We start from the raw sequence: 21,151 nt of genomic DNA, 5'->3' as shown, positions 1-21,151 counted from the left end.
CCAACGTATGCTTGCCCCGCCTGTCCCACCAGTGACCCGTGGGGACTTCCAGAGCCCAGAGAAGAATAGGAACAGTGTTAGGAGATGGTGAGACAGGTAGCCTGTGGGTTATACACAACTCCCTCAACATTAGCAGTGACTCCACCCTTTGTCTCCCACCCCAGGAAGCATATTAGGATGCCACTGAGTGAGAGGGCTAACTTTGGGGCCTCTTTAACTGTGACTAAAAGTACGTTATGTGAAAAATTTAATACTTGAAACATTGGTGACAAACTAGTTTCAGGATATCAGGGTTCAGAGCTACTGCTCTCTTGGAATACTTTTAATAAATAAAAGAAATGTAAAGCAATGTCTACTCACTTCAGCAGAATTGTCCAGAGGCCTAACTTTTGCCAAAGCTGAAAAATCCCTTGGAAATCTTCAGCTTCATACTTAATTACCACCTCCTTTGGCTGTTTCTCTTTTACTGCTTTTCTCTCCTCCCCCTGTGATTTTCCCTTCTTGTTGCCAAACACACGTTCTCTTCCAGACACCATCTGTTTTCAGAATATATTTGCATTTTCTTTTTCCTTCCCAAAGTAGCCCTACTTTGGGGCCTATGTTTTCCCCTCAATGGACTGCTTCCACTATGTTACCCTATGCCTTGGTGGGAAGGAAAGCTGTGGCTTGCCGAATTGAAATATAACCAGGAACCCAACAGAGACATTCTTCTGGACTTGGAAATATGCACCCACCCTCTTAAGGACCTCAGGGTACAGGGATTGGTTTATGGTATGTCTTTAAGATAGCTTTCGTTTGTTATAAAACTTCAAAGAATTCCGAAGTATCAAAAGGAGAAAGTGAAAGTAATTCTCTCCAGTTCCTGCCATTCATATTCCTCAGAGGGCCATGAGCTCCTCAGCCACACTCAGTGACCCTGTGACTGCTCTCAACAGTGCGGCCCATGTCCTTCTAGTCTCTTTTGCTATGTGTGTATCAAAATGTGTAATATGAATACATAGACATGTAAAACAAGTTGGATTATACTGTACATATTGTCTGCAACTTGCTTGCTATTATTTTACATAAATATCATGGGCATCTTTTCATGTCAGTACACATATATTTTCTCATTACATTTAACAACTAGTATTCCACTGTATGAATGTACCATGATTTATTTACCCAACCCATTACTGATATATATTATTTCTAATATCTTATTATTATTACTAGAGCCTAACACATTAATCTTTACGCTTGTGCAGCTATATTCTGTAGGATAGTTGGAATTGCTGCATCAAAGGGTATGTATATTTTGAATGTTGATAAGGGTAAAAGATATGTTTAAAAGGGTTATGCATTTTAAACATGGGTAGATACCATCCTAAACTTTATATGTAATCACTAACAGAAGCACAGCATTTTCTTCCTTCAGTTATCAGAGATTATGAGATAAATGATACTAGTTTGTAGCATGTAAAGCATCTTACAAAGTATTTTTATTCAACTTATTTAACACTCACAGATATTCTACAGGGAGATAATGTTATCTCCAATTTACAGGTGAAGAAACAGAGGCTCATCAAAATTAAGTGATTTGCCTAAGACAGTACACTTGGGTGGCAGATCTGAGCCCGAGTCCATCTTTTATCTCCAAGCCTGAGATTCTTTGTCCTACAGCACTGCTGGCTTCTCATGGAGGAGCACCAAACCTTCTGCTGTGGTGGATTGACTGAGCATAGGCGCACGGGGAGAGGGAGCGTGGAGGGAATATTGGTCAGCTAACCCCTGAGGCGTACCCGTGGACATACAGACATTTCTGTCTCTGCCATCACTTCCTTGGTGATGTTATTTGGTCACAGCTTTTAAATACCTCGCTGTTTGTCAGCGAGTCCTAAACTTATATTTCCAATCTAGAACTTTCTCCTCAACATATCCTATATGGAACTCTTGATCTTTCCTCCTAAACTTGCTCTATCTACAGCCATCTCAATTGGCTACTACCTCATCCTTTTAGTTCTTCAGACCCAAATTCTTTCTTTTTTTTTTTTAATTGAAGTGTAGTTAATTTACAATGTTGTGTTAGTTTCTGGTGCACAACAAAGTGATTCAATTATACATATATATATTCTATTTCATATTCTTTTCCATTATAGTTTATTACAAGATACTGAATATAGTTCCCTATGCTATGCAGTAGGACCTTGTTACTTATCTATTTAATATATAGTAGTTTGTGTCCTTTAATCCTAAACTCCTAATTTATCCCTCCCCCGCTTTCCCCTTTGGCAACCATAAATTTGTTCTTTATGTCTGTGAGTTTGTTTCTGTTTTGTAAATAAGTTCATTTGTATCATATTTTAGAACCCACGTATAAGTGATATCATACGATTTTTGTCTTTCTCTCTCTGACTTAACTTCATTTAATATGATAACCTCTGGGTTCATCCGATTTGCTACAAACGTTCAGGCCCAAATTCTTGATTCCTTTCATTCTCTCATACCCCTCATTCTCAGAGAATAGAACCAAGGCCAGACTGCCAGTTCCTACCAGGTTTGTAATTAAAATCCAGGCATGCCTTGCTTTAAAACACACCTAGATTATACTGCTTTATTCTAATCCCATTAGCCTGAAGTGTAGTTCTGATTTGACTCTTGGAATTTGTACTGTAGTTTAGGAGTCCATGGACTGAGTAAATGTTTAGACATGAGATCACATTCTTAATAAATTATTTCTCCTGGTTTCTAAGACTACAAAAATTGAAAATCTGAGTTAAACTTATTGAAAACATAATTAATCTTAGCTCAGGGCCCAGATTTTTGAAAACAAACAATTCCTTCCTAGGTTAGTTCTTCCACATTTCATGCATACATGTTGGGGGAAGAAAAATGGGGATGAGAGGAGTCCCAGAGAGGAGCCTCTTGCTCTGCTGCTTATTCTCTCCCTCGCAAAAGTACAGGATCAGAATGAAGGTCTTCCAATGGAAAGGCAGCTGATTTGGGGGGTTTAAGCAGGAGCTGAGGCAAAGCTGTGGATCTTTCTCCATGCACAAAGGAATGCAAACTCTTAAGTAAACCATGGTGAAAAACTTAAATTACTGATCAGAAAGGGGATTTAGCTTGTCAGGAGATATGATTTTAATTTTAGTGTACACTTTCGGTATTTGTGTTTCTGTGTATATGTTTTTGTATAAGAAGAAGTCATACTTAGAGAACAAAAGCTGAACACTATATGTGCTATTTTAGTTATAATTTAGTTGTCAACTGGGACCTCCCTGGCCTTAGGAAATTTTGGTAAACTTAATTCAAATCCTCAATTTTCCAGCCTGATTAGAGTTTGCTTGGGACAGAAGGGGTTCCTGGAATGCGAGCTTTCCAATGCTAACATTGGAAAAATCCTACACAAATCACAAGTTGGTTACTCTGAGCTTGACTGAGTCCAGAGCCCTTGCTTAATTTTTTCTGCCTCCTTGTTGTGACTCCTCTATTCAGGCTTTCTCAATTCTACCCTGGGAGAACCTGCATCCAAATCTCAGTTCCTTCATGGATTTCCACAAAAGATTCACTTGGCACCATGCATTTAAAGAAGTAAGCACCTTTCCTGAAGACTTAAAGGGTCAAATATTACACGGAGCGGCCTTTAACCATGTCTTTAGCATTTTAGCATCCGTCTCTTTCTTTCTATTCTCTTCAACAAAGCAGCAAATTTGTTCTCTTGCCTTATCCAGAGTATTTCTGACTCTCAAGGTCCTTGGTGGCAGGGGTCCCACATTTTATTTCGTAGGGTACACCAAGAAATTTTTTTCAAGAAAGGTGGGTCTCATCTAAGAGGAAGTCTTTACCCAGCTACTTAGGGAATAAAATTGTGTCCATTACATTATATAATGAAGAATATTTTATACAAACATGGGCAAAAATTTTTGACCTGATTTGGGATTATAAAGCTGCCTTCCTTTTTTCCTCTTTCCTAAGATCTTGTAAGATGCAACTCTACCCCCAATTATACAATGCCATTTTTTTTCTTCTCTCCTGGACCTTACCAGGAAGGACTAAACTGAGGATAGAGCTTAACTGTCTTCTTGTTTTAGGAACATCATGGAATTTTCCTCAGAGGTATGTGGCTTTATGCATTAACAAACCCCTCAGGGTACTGGCTATTCGAGGGGGAATTGACTGTGCATCTTAAAAATCAAGTGATGCATCTTTCCTAAAGGAAGGCATTAAAGATTCAATTCTGGCTTGGACCAGAGGCAGTAATAATGAGGAAGTTGTCAAAACCATTCATCAGGAAGGGTCTAGAGGGAAGTGAGGTCAGATGGATGAGATTCTGGGTGGTCTAGAGCCTCTGAGTGAGGATTGTTTTGCTCTTCTTGGAGATTACACACCTGAGCAGGGATGGGAACCTGTTTGGGGTGGAGGTCAGAAGTCTCGCCTGGTTTCTAGTTCCTCTTATTCAGTATGCCTGAACTGTGGGAGAGTCACGGAGTGTTATTAATAGGGAAATTAACCAAGAGAAGTGGGAGACATGGGGAAGGGCACACATGGGAGATATAAAAGGTGGGTCAAGAGAGTATAAAATGTCTAGAAACTTCTAGAAGTCTCTGTCCAGGTCCCTATTTGAAAAGTTGTGCTTTGGTGACCAGAGAAGAAGAAGAAGAATAGTAGTAGTAGTAGTTGCATACTTACTATATGCTAGACATGGTGTTTAATGCACACACAGAAAGGTGTTCAACCAGGGAAATGCAAATTGACACTACAATGTGATAGTGCTACAAATCCACTAGAATATCTAAAATGAAAATGTCAGAAAATACCAAATGTCAGTGAGGACGTGGAGCAACTGAACTCTCATACACTGCTAGCAGGGATTTAAATTGGAACAACCACTTTGGAAAGCTGATTGGCACAATCTGCTAAAACTGATACCCTCTGACCCAGAAATTCCACTTGACCCAGAATTGTATACATAGTTGCACCAAAAGACATGTACAAGAATTTTCATAGCAGCACTACTTACAATAGCCCCCAAATGGAAACAACTGAAATCTCCATCAAGAGTAGAATGGATAAATAAATCATAGAATATTTGCAAAATGGTCTAGTACATGGCAGTGAGAATGAATGAACTCTTAACTATGTGTAGCACTATGTATGAATCTCATTTGCGCCTCACAGTAACTCTGTGAGGTAGTTATTGTTATTACTTCCATTTTACAGGTGAGAAAACTGAGCACAGAGAGGGTAAGTTATTGCCTAAGACCACACAACTAGGAAGAGGAGTAGCTGGGATTCAAACCCTGGCAGTTGAATTCCAACCCTTAACTAGTATGTACCACTACCCCTAACCTCTAGCTGTACAAGCAGCAGGTACTTTGTGTGTGTGCTGCTTTAGTGTAACACACCCAGAGGCACAGGGTGAAGCTGGTACAGGTGGGCCCTGCAAGAGGCATCTACCAGCTAACTTTAATTACCATGTGCCAGGCTGTGCTTCACCTAGAGTATAATGTTTAATGTTTAATCCTCACAACAGCCTTCATAGTGGGTACTCTTATTGGGTCCATTTTTACAAATGGGGAAACAGGTATGGAGAGGTAAACCAGTTGACTAAGGTCATATCGCTGGTATGTGGTGGAGCCAGGATGCCAAGCCAAGTCTGTGTGCTACAGAGTCTGTGCCCTTCACCATCCCACCACGTGCCTCTCTTCAGCAACAACCAGGAAAGCAAAGCTGCAGGGCCTACATCCTAACAGGAACTGCTGCTCCTGGTTACAGAGCTTGAGTTCTTTGAGCTATATCAACTGACGAAAACAATGAGAATTTGAGACCAAACCCTGAGGTTTCATGAGGCCATTTGACTTTTAAGCAAAGTATCTGCCATAGGTTATTTTCATCCACCTTCAAGGGAAAAAGAAGCCTGCATTTCCATGGCTTTGACCACATCTTCCTGGAAACAAAAAAGATGCATAGAAATCTCTGCAGCTTTTGAAGTTATGCCAAAGTGCTCCCAGGCAGGCATTGAGCATGGCCCCCTTTTAACAGCCAGAGCTGAGAGGACTTGTACTGGGGAGAAAGGAAGCGTTACTTAGCAGATGGGTGTGTGTGGAATTCCTTGGTGAATTCTGAAACAGGCACAGGCCTGCACCCCATGGTTCTCTTAACGAGAGGAGGCCTGAACACTGGCAACCTCTAGCCAAGAAACAGATGCCAGGCCTTCCTGAATTGCCAAGAGCAGAAGACATCGGGGACTCAGGTTCTTTTGCTTGAATGTGTTGATGGAAGAGTGAGAAGGTAGGAGAGTTGGGGCATTTTTTATATTTCTTCCTGAGTGTAGAGTTTCATCATCTCCAGCTGGAATCATTACAGTAGCTTCTTACCTGGTCTCCCTAACTCTAGCCTTTCTCCTCCCTGATTGACCTTCCTCACAGCCCGCAGGTAGTAAGTCCATACCTGAAACTCTGGCTACCACTTCCCCAAGTACACTGTGCAGTTGAATGTTGCCATGTCTTTGCAAATGCTAAATCCTCCCACTTAACATGGCATGAGCCTACTTATCTTTTTTTATTTGGCCGTGCTGTGCGCCATGTGGGATCTTAGTTCTCCAACCAGGGATCAAACCCACATCCCCTGCATGGGAAGTGTGGCATCTTAACCACTGGACCACCAGGGAAGTCTGAACCTACTTATCTCTGAAGCCCCAGTTCAAAGCTCAGTCTTTGACATGGCCCTCCCTGACCACCTTCCTAGATAAAAGGAAGTCACTGTTAACTCCTTAGCCACTCCCAAAATGATTTTTTTTTTTTTTGCATTTTAACACATAACATCTCTGCTCTAACCATGTACTGTAATCATTTGCCATCCTGTCTCTAGTGTAGACTGTGGGCGTCTTATGGGCAGGAGCTGTGGTGTATTCCTCCCCATATCCCTAGCACCTCACAGTACACAGCTTGTCTAAGTAAACATTTGTTGGATGAAATCCGAAAGCACAGAGCTTTGAGGTATGTGATCATAGTGTTTACAGCCCTGACGCAGTCACTGGAAAACAAAATGCTCTTCTCAGGTCAGCTTTCCCCTCTGCTGTCACATTGCTATCTCACCCATATGTTCCCCTTCTTAATTTCAACATAAGTACCAGAAACTCTAGGTTTTAAGGGTAGGCAATGAGTTGCTTTCCTCCATGTCAATTTTCTCATTCAGGTGGGTGGTGGGGAGGTGACAGAGTTAGCAGGGATGAGTTCTAATGTAATGGAGTATTTGTGGGTGGGGAACAAGAACTTATTAGTTCCCTGTGCCCCCAGCTACCATGATGGGTTAGCAGATATCAAAAGCTTTAATAAGGGACCTCCCTGGTGGTGCAGTGGTTGGGAGTCCGCCTGCCAGTGCAGGGGACACAGGTTCAAGCCCTGGGCCGGGAGGATCCCACATGCCGTGTTGCAGCTAAGCCCATGAGCCACAACTACTGAGCCTGCGCTCTAGAGCCCATGTGCCACAACTACTGAGCCCACATGCCACAACTACTGAGACCTGTGTGCCTAGAGCCTGTGCTCCACAACAAGAGAAGCCACTGCAATGAGAAGCCCAAACAGCACAACGAAGAGTAGCCCCTGCTGGCCACAACTAGAGAAAGCCTGCGTGCAGCAAGGAAGACCCAATGCAGCCATAAATAAATAAATTAATTAATTTTAAAAGAAAAGCTTTAATAAGCAAACTTTAAAAAAACAGATTGTATTTTTTAGAACAGTTAACTAAAGTGTATCACTTACTCAGATTTTCTTAGTTTTTTTTTTTGCGGTACGCGGGCCTCTCACTGTTGTGGCCTCTCCCTTTGCGGAGCACAGGCTCTGGACACGCAGGCTCAGCGGCCATGGCTCATAGGCCCAGCCGCTCTGCGGCATGTGGGATCTTCCAGGACCAGGGCACGAACCTGTGTCCCCTGCATCGGCAGGCGGACTCTCAACCACTGTGCCACGAGGAAAGCCCAGATTTTCTTAGTTTTCACGTAATGTCATTTTCTGTTCCAACATGCTACCCAGGATAACACATTACATTTAGTAATCCTGTTTATGTGGGCTTCTCTCTGTTGTGACAGTTTCTCAGACTTTGTTTTGGATGATCTTGACAACTTTGAGAAGCACTGGTCATGTGTATTGTAGTATGTCCCTCTATTGGAATTTGATGTTTTTTCTCATGTTAGACTGGGGTTATGGGTTTTGGGGAGGAAGATCACAGAGGTAAAGTGTCATTTTCATCATGTCATGTCAATAGTATAAGCAAACTTTAAAAAATGTGAGCATATAATTACCCTTCCCTGTCCTCAAACTTGTGTTCCCTTCTGTATTTCCTATCTCGATTAATGGCATCGTCACACACACAGTCATGCAGACTAGAAACTGCATCTACTCTTTCTTCTCCATCCTCCATCCGACTAGCCATCAGTTACTAAGGTGCTTCTGCCCCCGTAGCTCTGTGCTTTCCCCCTTCTCTCATTCACACTGTCTCTGGTTTATTCTGTGCTGTTTTTTCCACAAGGTATAACCATTGTTCTCTAACTAGTCTCCCTGATTACATTTCCTTTCCTCTCCACTTCATTATTCCTGTTACTGTCAGTTAACTGTTGGTTTACGTCAGCTCCATCTTCAGAAATCTCAGAATGGTTCCTCACACCCAATAATGTTTAAATTTCTAGATGTGGAATTCAAGGCTCTTCTGGTGCTAGTGCCAAATGACCTTGTTTGCCATAGTAAATATTAGTTCCCTTACTCTGTATTTATTGGTTTTGGGGAATTAATTTATCTCAAAAATAAATGGGTGTTTTCTTAAGGTAATTTTTCCCCCAGAAGAGTAAATGAAATGATGTGAGCATGTGTGTGGGGTGTGTGTGTGTGTGTGTGCTCACGTGCACATGAGTGATGTGTACACCTCACTGGGGATGTGTACCTCTCCCAGTCATGGCTTTATCTGGGAAAAAGAGCTACCCATGGCTTAAAGTCTGGTATGAATAGGACCAGTCCACTTGCTGCATAGTTTCTATCAAGTTAGAAAAGATGAGAGGGGAAAAGAAGGTGAGGAGAAAATAAAATACACTTTCCCAGAAGTGTGTGTAGGTGTTTAACAAAGCATCCACTCATTTTCCTTTTTTTAGTGGCTTAAAACAGCAGCATCTATTACCTCACAGTTTCTGTGGGGCAGGAATCCCAGCTCCCCTGGCTCAGGGTTTCTCACAGGCTGCAATCAAGGTATTAGCTTCTTCACTCATTGTTTTGCACTTCAATCACAAACACTTTCTAAAATTCACTGGCTAAAACCTCAAGTACTTCAAACTTTAATGCAGAGAGCTTTTGTCATACTCCGGGAATAGCATTTAAATGTAAATTGAATTCCTTCTTGCCTAGGAGAGCCAGTTGTCCATGTCACAAGATGTGAAATGAGTCTATTGTGCTTGTTTGTATAATATGACTGTCCTAAATTTTAATGAGCAAAAGAAATTGGCTTTCAAATTCCATCTGCGAATTATTCATATAAGTCCACAGTCTTCATTATTAAAGTTTAAAGTGCACAAGCAATTTGTGAAGTCTCTTGGGCAGCCTGGTGAGGAATGCATAAGGCAGTCTAGACCAGGGACCATTTTCGTGCCCAACACTAGACAAAGAGAAGGGCTAACAGAGGTGCGGAAACAAGAGTCGGGAGAGCAGGAACCACGGGTCCGAGAGTGCTTACAAGCAAGACTTTGGATAAGTCATTGGCTTAATAAGTCAGGAAGACCAATGCTCTCTTTGCATAGTTATGCATATTGAACTGTTAACAGCTCAGTGAAGCTGTGTTATGGGGAAAAGGCAGAGACTGTGCAGATATCGTCACCACTGATTTGGAAATTTTTTATTTCCTGAGCTCCTAAATAATGAAATTGTTTTCCTGAGAGTGGAACAAGAACTGTTATTTTGGGATGGGAAACATCCGCTGCTCATCTGATAAGAGCCGCAACTGGTGTTTTTGCACTCTTTGGAAATCCCATTTATCCACAGTATAGAGTGCTTCAATCTCACATGACTTCGATAACTCTGTGTTGCCAGCTGCAGAGGTAAAGGCAGTGTATTAAGAGTTTAGGTGGTAAGGTGCAGACACTGGCAGACCAAGACAGTTGGTGAGGAATAGGGAGAACACATGGACAGAACACATCATATAATTCCACTCTGTCCGTGTGGACTTCGACTTTATGTCCTCATCTTCATTTTGGCTCTCAAGAAATACACACACACACACACACACACACACACACACACACACACACACAGCACTATCCACCCATGTATGTATCAGCCATGTTCCTCTGCTAGGTTCCCAATTTTGCCCTCATTAGTAGATAGCTAAGAATATTTTGAAGTACTCCTTCTTGGTGTATTATCCATGCCACGACTACCTTTATTAGTGCAAGTGGGCAATATTTGATTGTATAAGTAGCCATGTTGCTACTACTCTATTTTAGTTTTTATTTCTCCTTTTTTTTTTCTTTCTCTGTCGGGGATGATTTTCTTAAATTCTAGCATAATTTTAGATTTTACCTTGTTGTTCATTCGCCACCAAAAGTTGTTGCCCTCAGTTTTCAAAGTCATAACCATCTCTAGAGGGTCAGCAGCTAGGACCAAATCATATTGGGGTCATCCTTGGCTGCCATTAACCCCTCTGATATGTCCATCTGCTTTTCTAATGAGGCCTGGGGCTGAGGACTCTCTGAAGCCTCAGAGTTGGTCTAATGAGAAGACAAGGGCAATGGGGTACTTTCAAATTGGACTTGCTTGTTTCCTCCTAACATTCAGCCTGGACAGCTAATGAAAGACCACTGGCTCAGTGTCTGCTTCCTGCTGACCCCCTTCCCATGTCATTATCATGGAGGTTGTACCCTTTTATGTTTAGTCTAGCCGGAAAATGAACAACTGAGAATTTTCCTCTCTTATCCCTAGTATCTGACACAGTTGATACAGTCTTGAATATATAGGTGTTTGAGAAATTTGTGCTTAAATGAATGAATGGATGAGTTCTTATATATTCCTCTCCATTTCTGTAACAGGATATAATTATCAGAGCAAAATTATTATAGGGACTCAAATCAAACCTTTCTTTCTTCTCTTCTAGGTCATCTGGGCATTTCACAGATCCTTCCTCATTTTGCCAGAAAAGAGAGTATGAGATTTGTTGCAACCCTTTCCCTCTAAAATCAAAGTTATAGCCCATCTCCATTTTCTCCGGTATGTAGTTCTGGCTCTGTTGCTTTCAATTCTTTTGTTCCAAGTATCTAAGACTTAAGTTTTATCTCAGAATTTGTCATCTTCACCGTGGTGAAGCCCTGACGAGCTGTTTATGGGGATGTTGTGGCCCCCATATGGAAGCCTCACCCCTCCTTTTCCTCTGCTCTCTAGGGCTCTTGCTCATTCACAGCAGCATCACCAGTGCCTGGCATGGAGTACATACTCATGAATAGCTGTGAATATGTTAAATGGATAGATGATGGGGTTGTGAGCTTTCAGTGGCCCCCCAGTGACTGGCATGATCTGTTCTAGAGTGAAGATTCAATACAATATTTGATGAATCCATCAGAGGCATATTAATAAGTGAATCAGAATTTTACCGGTCCTTCAATGGCCACTTTAGTTCAACCTCTCCTGAAGCTTTACTCACAGCTGCAGCCAATGATGGTCTTGCCCTTCTTAACCACCCTTGTATTCGTTGAATGTAATAATGTAGGTTATTACAGTGCTATTTTGTGATGTCTTACACATTAATATTTGCATGTCTATGTGCCTTCTCTCCCAGTGACTTTATAGTATCATTTTCTAGAGTGAATAGATAGTTCAGTTTTTTTTTTTCTCTAGCATGGTTGATGTAAATTGGTGTATTTATTATTGATAGTTGCATGTATTTGTCTGCTACCTCACAAATAGACATATTCACTCTTTGTGGTACTGCTACACCTTTGGGCCCTACAAACACAGGGATTCTATTTTGTGAGATTTTCGTCAAAAAAAAGGAGAAAAAACATAGAGCATCTATAATTGTATAACTGCATTATCAAGTATTTTCCTAATAGGAGATGATTTTTACTTTGCCGGGATATTGACAAGAACCAGATCCTCTGCCGACAGTTAATTGTGCAGGCCTGATGACTGGAAGAATTTTTCACACACTAGCTCTGGCTCCACCTCTTTTAAACTGTAGGTCTTCTCTACCACATAATTTTGGTTCCAGAGCTGCATGACACTTTCATATCATGAATCAATCCCAGATCCTGGGTGTTCACATCTACTATTCTTTAAATTGTGTCTCAAGGCCAACAGACACAGCAAGTGTCTGGTGTCTTCTCTTGACAAGTGTTTCTCTCTGGGGCTCCTCTTGACAGTTAATCACTGGCGGTATATTCCCATTAGCTGTTCTTGGATTTGCATTTTTAGGAAGTCCAAGACAGAACAAAATCTGATTTTAAACTCTCTTCCAACCCAGACATTGACTCTATTGACTAAGGACATGAGGTCATCCTTAGGGCCTGCGATAAGATATATTTTCCCCCTACAAGCAAAACAGTGGGTAATTAAACATGGTGTGGACAGTTTTTGTTCCTGTAATAGAATTGTAATTAGTCTTTAATTGTTGAGCTGAGTTTGATGTCCTAGCAGGAGAAGTTCAGTTCTACAAATTGAATAAATATAAATCACTGATATCAGAGGGGCAGGCATGGAAGATGGAGTGCCACAAAGAACCAGGTGGGGAAACTGGGAGTTGTGTCATCTTGGTTAAGACCTTAGACTCAAGTCAGACAGACCTAAGTCCTGCCACTTACTGCCTGTGTGATTTGGGGCAAGTCACTTATGCTTTGTGAGCTTCTGTTCCTCACTTGTGAAATGAAGAGAATAACCCCATGGGGTCGTGAGGATTCATGTGTAAAGCACTCTGCACAGAAGCACACAGTAAGCACTTCAGAAATGTTGGGTACCATTTATTTACTTCTAATCTTTCTCTCTCGTCTAGTTCTATCTATCTATGTAGATAGATATGTCATATCTTTGGTTGTTTCAACCTTTTCCCAGAATCCAGCTTCTTTAGCCGTTTTTCAAAAACAACTCTTTTGACAGCAGAGGCCAGGGCTTAGTCATTTCCTGCCCATAGTGCCTCAAAGCAGCACTTTGCACATAATAATCCCTCCCATTCATTCAGTAATTTACTATTTCCAAGTGTTTTCCTCTGCTGTATCACTCAGTCTTGAAAACCACGCTCTGATGGCTATGGCGGTGTCACCCGAGCTCACCGTGCTCAGCCCTTCTGCTGCCTCTCATCCAGCTGGTGCCCAGCAGAGGGCCGCCACACTAGAGGCTCCTCCTTTGAAGATGCCTGGCTGCCGCTGGTGTCATTCAGATCTTACCACTGAGGTCACCTCTTCAGAGAGGCCTCTGGCCCATCACCTCAGTCATTCTCCATCAGCACATCCTATTTTATTATTTCAAGTGCTTTTCCCATCTGATACTTTTACTTGTTTGTTTATTTTTTATCCAACTTCTCGTGCTAGAATATAGGTTTTGTGAGAGCAGAAATATCCTTTCTCTCCTTACAGTGTGCATTTTCAACAGGGGCGATAATTTCCCTAGGGGGCAAAAAGGGAACTGTGGCAGTAGACCAAGGCAAGATATGATGCTGGCTCGAGATGGAGTGGTGGCAGGGCAGTTGGGAATAAGTGGGAAGATGTGAAGAGATGAAGAAGTGAAAAATTAGAGGCAAAGAGAGCTGATCCATAAATGGTAAACGAACAGGATGTGGAGGAAAGGTCTGAAAAATGAAGTCTGGCGCCTGGATGTTTGAAGAACTCCCATGTAGTAGATGGCTTCTGGGGACTCTGCCCAGCCCACCTTCACTTTCTTGAGAACTGACAACCACCCTCCACACCGGAGTGGCCCTGGCAGCCGTGTTCATCCACTGTGACTCATCTCTCTGGCAGAAGTGAATGGGCGCAGGGGATATGTTTTTGTCCATGAGTCAGCCTAAACCAGTCAGATTTTCTCTCCCAAGAATTTGGAATGAAAACCTAGTGTTCTTGTTTCTTAAGGCTGCTGCAACAAATCACCACCAACTGTGTGGCTTCCAATGATAGAAATTTATTCTCTCACAGTCTGGAGGCCAGAAGTCTGAAATCAAGGCATAGGCAGGGCTGCACTTGCTTTGGAGGCTCTGGGGGAGAATCCTTCCTTGCCTCTTCCAATTTCTGGTGGTTGTTGGCAGTCCTTGGCTTCCTTGGCCATATCTCTTCAAATGTTGCCTTTGTGGTCTCATTGCTGTTTGCCCTTTATGTGTCTGTGTCTTCTCCTGTTCTGTCTCTTACAAGGTCAGTGGATTTAGGGTCCACCTGGGTAATTCATGATATCTTAAGACTCTTAATTACAGCTGCAAACACCCTTTTTCTAAATAATATTTACAGGATCTGGGTTTTGGGACACAGACACATCGTTTTTGGAGCCACCATTAACCCACCACACTTAGAGACTTAGAGATGCATGTGAACTGAGAGAATGGATACGTGGGGCACTGGGATGACTATTTTGTAAGATTTGGGTGGAAAAGTAGAGAAAGATAGGTCTACGGTAAAGGAGAAAAATGACATAGATGTAGAGAGAGAAGCAGAAACAAAGGGATGTTTGGGCCCAGAGAGAGATATGTAGACAGAGGAACCAGCCCTACTTTGGCTTAACTTTCCACTCCTTGGTTCCTGTTGCCCAGGAAGTCCAGCCGCCCTCAGGTTCTATGACTTAGTTGAATTCTTCAACAGATTCTCCTATTTGTTTATGCTAGTCAGAGTAGATTTCTCTAATCTGCAGCCAGGAGCCTTGACAAAGGCCAAATAGCAGAAGGGAGGGGAAGTGAGTCTCAATTTTGGCAGACCTTCAGCCTTCTTAAGGCAGTGATTTATGACACCCCACCCAACATCAACAGGAAATTCTGATGGTGGCTACTCACAAAATGAGGCTGATTAGATTTTTTAATGTAAATCAGGAGAAGGTTTATTTACCTCACTGTCCCAGAGTGTGAAGAAGTAAAATTTTTGCTTACAATAATTCCACTCTACACACTACTCACAGCACTTGAAAGAACCGTGTGTTCCATTTTGAGCAATGATGAAGGAGGACATTGGCCCAATGGCATTTGTCCTATGAAGCATGACTAGGATGTAAAGGGGCTAGAAATCATACCACATGAGAAACTGCTTATGGGACTTAGGCAGGTTAGTCTGAAAAATGGAGTATTTGGAAGGCTATGGTGGGTGGTTTTTAAACTGGAAGGATTGTCATGTAAAAGAGAAACTATTATTGGGAGTCACATTCTGGGTTAATTCAGGAAGAGATTTCAAAAAAATTTTACCTCTTCAGAAATGGATTGGCATGATGCTTGATCTTAGGTTTGAGAAAATGTGAGAAGTAAGCATCCTAAAAAAGACTCTGAGCCTGTTGAGAGTAGGGACTGCATTTTATTTTCTGGGTATACTCAGTACCTAACATAATGTTTAGTGCTTAGTGAGTTCTCAGTCAAAGCTTGGTAAATGGGAGAATGAAGAGCAGGAGTTTCAACAGAGACTGAGTGTCTTAGTTCATTTGAGCTGCTATAACAAAAACACCAGAGACTGGGTGGCTTAAACAATAGACATTCATTTTTCATGGTTCTGGAGGCTGTGAAGTCCAAGATCAAGGTACTGGCAGGTTCAGTGTCTGGTGAGAGCCCACTTCCTTGTTCATAAGGAAAGACATTTCACTGTGTGAGGACACTTCACTGTGTCCTCACAGTGAGAAGATGGCGTTTCTTCTCACTTCCTCCTCACATGGAGGAAGGGGTGAGGGAACTTGCTGAGGTCTCTTTTTACAAAGGCATTAATCCCATTCATGAAGGCTTCACCTTCATGACCTAATCACCTCTCAAAGGCCCACCTCCTAATACCATCACACTGGGGATTAGTGAATTTTGAATTTTGAGTAATGACACAAACATTCTGTCTCTAGCACTGGATGACTATTGAGAGGTGATGTCAAAAAGAAGACGGGACTGAAGGATGGTGACAATATTAGCAAGAATGATAGCTTTCATTTGTTAGGCCCTTGGTTTATGTTATTATCTTATTTAATCTTCAACAGTTCTGTGGGGTGGTTGCCCCTATTTTATAGATGTGGGAGCGGCATGAAGCACAGAGAGGTTAAGTAGCAATCTCCACACAAGGAATAAGTTCAGAACTGGAGTCATCTCATACTAGTAAGAAAATTACTGCTCATGTATTGAGCAACTACTATGTTCTAAGAATTTTATACACATTGAGCTCTAAGGCTCTTTACCATGGTGAGTCCCTGATTTCTGGGTATCTGCCTCTCAGCTTCTTGCCCAGCGCCCTCCTCTGCATGGGTCCCATGGACCAGGATTGCTGAGGTGGGCTTGGTGTCTTGGGGCCTTTAGGGTTACTGGCATACTTCATTCTGAAGTCTGAAGAAGTCTCTGTCTTCACAGTCTTGTCTGCTCATTGACCCAATTATCTGCTCACACCTTGGAAAGGACAAGGCCCTGGCCTCACCTCTCATATCCGATCCAAATGTGAGTTTCTTTGGGGGTCAGGTAGCTTAGGAATGGAGGTCTTCATACTTCCTGTTAGCCTTTTTGGTTGAAGGGACATGTAAGTTAACAAAAATGATTCCTAAATTTGATCTACTTTTTAATATCATAATTAGCGTTCAGTTGGATATCCATTTCTGGATATTTTTTGTTTGTTTGTTTTTCCCTGTGTTTGCCTGCATGCCCGTCTCTCTGGCACTGAGAACAAAGTAGGCTTCCATCTTTGTGCACCAGCTGCAAATGGGCCCTGAGGGAGTAGCGGCCATGGTCACTGGCTTCAGGTCTCAGCAGTCCTGGCAAGGCCTCTGGGGATGGGGGCTTAGATGCTAGTCTTAGGTCTGAGGCTGAGGTGCTATGTGACTAGATAATCTATTTTCCTATGATAGTATGCACTTTAAACCTTAACTTTATACATCTTCTGCTGTTCTGTACTCTTCAAGTATAACACATGTTGCTGCCTATATAGCCTGTCTCATATTTGTTATGTAACCCGAAAGTCAAGCAAGCATGACTTGTGGGCCGCAGTCATAAAGCAGCTTATTTTTTTTCTTCTAGTCTCTCTTTAAAATGTCTCTGTGGGGCAGATTGCTTTCCAGCCTCTGGGTTAACTCAGTCAGGTGCCAAGACTTTTATGGACCCTCTTGGGTGTCAGAACACAGTCTCAATATGTTCTGTCCAAGGTGATAATCAAAACTTTTAACTTAAAATTAGGGCTCCCTCCTTTTTTAGTTTGGGCCTGCTGCAAGCAGGAAACCTGCAGTTGGGGAATGAAAGCATCATCACTTTCTGCTTTCTTTCCTGTTGTCTTCTAATTGGGTTTATTGCCAGCTGCTATACCTGTGCCCCGAGTTGGGTAACTAACTGTTTCCTGGCTCCTCTGGGATTAGATTAGGAGGAGGGAAGAGAGGAAAAGGCATTAAGGAAGTTGTTACTTGTCTGATACTGCTGTGATTAGAATACTTCCTCTTGTGGGGCACTTTCAAGAGTCAGAAAACTGACCCTCATCACTGGGCATCTGTACCCTGCAGTTCTCTTAGTGGGGGTCAAATGCATCTCTGTTTTAGCTGGATCTTTGCTTTTCCTTGGCCCCTAGGAACCTGACAGTACCATTAGCTTCCCTGCACTGTGGTGTCTTTGTCTCACCAATTTCTCTCTTAGAAAGGACCCAGAATAACCCTACACATTTCTCAAGAGAAATCTGTAGCACCATAGAAAGCACTCATGCATTTTTTACCCTTGATAAACCCTGGGGGAAGGTGATGGGTTGTTCCCAACCAAGCAATTCTTCCTTTGCTCTGCTGTCTGCCTGCTAGTCCACTCATGTCTTGCTCTTTAGAACAATTAGGTGGGATTCAGACACAAGCCCACTGTGCCCCCTAGTAGCTTAAACTTACTGAGTGGTGCCCTCAAACTCCTATTTTCTTGGACTAGAGTTTAGGAAGCGGGGCTCACAGCTCAGGTCTCTTTTGAAGAAATCCTCCTTAATCACCTATTCTTGCCTCTTTTATACACTCCATGTGTGAAAGGCCTAAGAGTTGTCTATCCTGTTTTCTTTGTAAGTTCTTGGTCTAGTTCCTCTATTTGAAATTTGCTACCTACTGTGCCTCCACTGAAAAGTCTATTTTAACATCTGTAATAAGATAGCACTTGTTTAGTCAACTAGCATTAAGCTCTCACTAGACCAGTGCTGTCTAATAGAAAAATAATGCAAGCCACATATGTAATTTACTGTTTTCTAGCAGATTAAAAAAAGGAACAAGTGAGATTAATTTTAATAATAATCTTATTTAATCCATTATATCCAAAATGTTATCATTTCAACATGAAATCAGTGTTGAAAATTATTGAGATATTTTACATTCTCATTTTGCAGTCTTTGAAATCCAGAGTTTATGCTTGCCCCACATTCCAATTCAGGCCAACCACATATCAAGTGGCCAGTGGTCACAGGTGTCTAGTGGCTACTGTAATGGACAGCATGGCAGTAGACTGTAAGCTCTACAGGCAAGACTGGTGTTGTCCTTGCCTTGTCATTGCTACTGTATACACCTCCTACCTACACCACAGTGCTTGGTATATAGTAGGTGTTCAAATTTGTGAAATTGAAATATATTAAATGAAGAAATTGTCAAGGAAATTGTTCAACAGCTTCCCACAGCACTGAAGGTCTAAATCATTCAAGTCTGCACACATTTAGTTTGCCCACGTAGTTTGTAAGTCATTTATTCCATGAGCATTTAAGCTCTATGAAGGCACAGGTGTCTTTGTCTTGACCTCACCATCTATCCCAGTCGCTAGTATTGTAAAATGAAGATTCATGTAGTCATCAGATACTTATTTAGTGTCCATGCTGGGCTAGTTATTTTAGGTGCTGGGATACCCTCTTGAACAATGTAGACACAGTCTTTGCCTTCATGGAGCTCACAGTCAATAAAATGTAACAAGGACTGAGAAGGAAATAACGAGGGTTATGTGATCGGGTGTAACTAGGGGGCAGGAGAGCAAGGGAGTAGGGAGAAGTAGCCACGCCTTCAGAGAGCTAGGGGAGGGGCCATCTGACTGCATCTTACCACAGCCCTACAGGCTCTCTCCTTTTCAGCCATAGCGGCCTTTCCTTTTCTCTAACACCCCATATTCATTTATTTTAACTTTCTGTTTCCTCTGCCTGTGTTGCTGTCTTCCTTGCTCTTGTATAGGTGTTGTCTTCTCATGTCTCAGCTCAAATACCATCTCCTCAGTGTGAACTTCCCTGACCATCCTTTCTAAAGGGCTCATCACTTTAGACACTCTCCATGTCCCAAATTTTGTTTATTACCGTATTCTGAAATGATCTTGTCTGTTCATCTGTTGTCTCCCACGCCATAAGGAGAGCTCTAAGAAATTAGCGACTCTGTCTTGACACTTTCTATCTTCCAGTGGCTAGAAAAGTGTCTCTATGGTAAATGTACGACCCATAATTAGTGATCAATAGATAATTTATTGAATGAATGAATAAAGGTCAAGAGTTAAAGCCTTTGGGTGGTGTCTCAAGGTGGTGTCTCATTTGAATGAGGCCACAGTCTCAATGGAGTCTGGGAAGAACGGCACTATTTTTTATCTTAAGTCTCTGAGAAGGAAGATGGGGGTAAATGCATACAGCAGTTATTCTTTTGGACTTTCTTGGGCATCCGGTAACCTGGTTTCTGGTTCTGGCTCCTTTAAGACTCTACAGTTATGGAGCATCCTACTGGGTAAATGGACATACGTTTTTGCGTGTAACTTAATGGTTCACAGACCTCCTGAAGAGGTAAAAGTACCCTTAAGTTAAAAATTCCTGTAGAAATGAGGACCCTCACAGCAACACCGGCAGAAAAATGTTAAATAAGATAATGCATGATGTATTTAAAGAACTAGGACAGGTGCCTGGTGAAGGGTGCCTTTGGGGAGAGAGGGTGTCCGAAGAATTTCTAGAAACCCAATGCGTTCCAAGTATTTCTGGCGGTTGCTACGGACGCTTGCCTTCTCCAATCATCGAGCGGCTTGCTAAGCTGTGCGGCGCTCCGTGGTTGCTGCGGCAACGGATGGCAACAGCTGTGCGAACAGGCTGCACCGGAGGAGAGCCCGCCGCTTGGAGCCGGGTGGGGAAGCCCTTGCTGCTGCGTCTGTGAGTTGGACGCGGGGTCTTGGTGGGGAACGGGGCGCGGAATGGACAGGGGGTGGGGGTTGAACGGGGTCGGGGGGTCCTCGCAGTGATTGTGGGGTCACGGTATGAGGGGCCTGGGGGCTGGCTGGGGCGTCCCCTCGTGTTCCAGCCGTTTGTCCCAGGGGTTCACCAAGTTTTCCAGATCCCATCCCTCCCCAGCCTCCTCTGGCCCTTTCTCCTCACCTCCATTAAAATAGCGGAACCTCAAATTTCTGTCCTTGGGCTTCCCCAGCCAGACTACCTGTTTGGGTAGGGGCAGGCATCACCCTGGACAGAGACTGAGGAGTTCACCTTCCTTCTAACTTCTAATTAGCCGTGAGGCCTTGGGCAAGTCATTTTCTGTATTTCCTTACCAGGAAAATGGGGTGCCATGCTCCCCTCCTCTGCCTCCTCCTCTTTTCTCAGGATGACTGTGAGGATCAAATGCATGGCTAGTATACCCTCAGATATGCTTTACCTGTGTGGTCTTGTTTCAGTAGCCACACCTGTGAAGTGACTGTGATGATTAACAACTGCCCTTTAGAGTTCAGCCGTCTAGGTTCAGAAAGTGTTCCATGATCAGGGCTGTTGGTATGACTCTTAACCACCACCTATGCTGACCACCTGGTGTCCTGTCCTCTACGTGTGCTCACCTGTTTAGCTTAGGTTTCTTGCTCCCTGCCTGTATTGGGTCTTGGCCTTTTCACTTCAGAATACTTCAAACAGTATGTATTTTATCAAGATGATTCTTTCCCACTCTCCTTTTCTTTACTCCTTAAAGTAATTGAGATCCTACTTCATGTTTAGTAGTAACCTAGGTGTTTGCAGGAAAAAAATGTTAAGACAGGATCTGTGCCCTTGATGAACTTATATAGTGGAGTCATGTTT

The sequence above is a fragment of the Hyperoodon ampullatus genome, assembly GCF_949752795.1.
Source record: "Hyperoodon ampullatus genome assembly, chromosome: 18".
NCBI classification, from domain to species: domain Eukaryota; kingdom Metazoa; phylum Chordata; class Mammalia; order Artiodactyla; family Ziphiidae; genus Hyperoodon; species Hyperoodon ampullatus.
The sequence above is the reverse complement of the archived record's forward strand: the minus strand, read 5'-3'. Positions refer to the sequence as shown.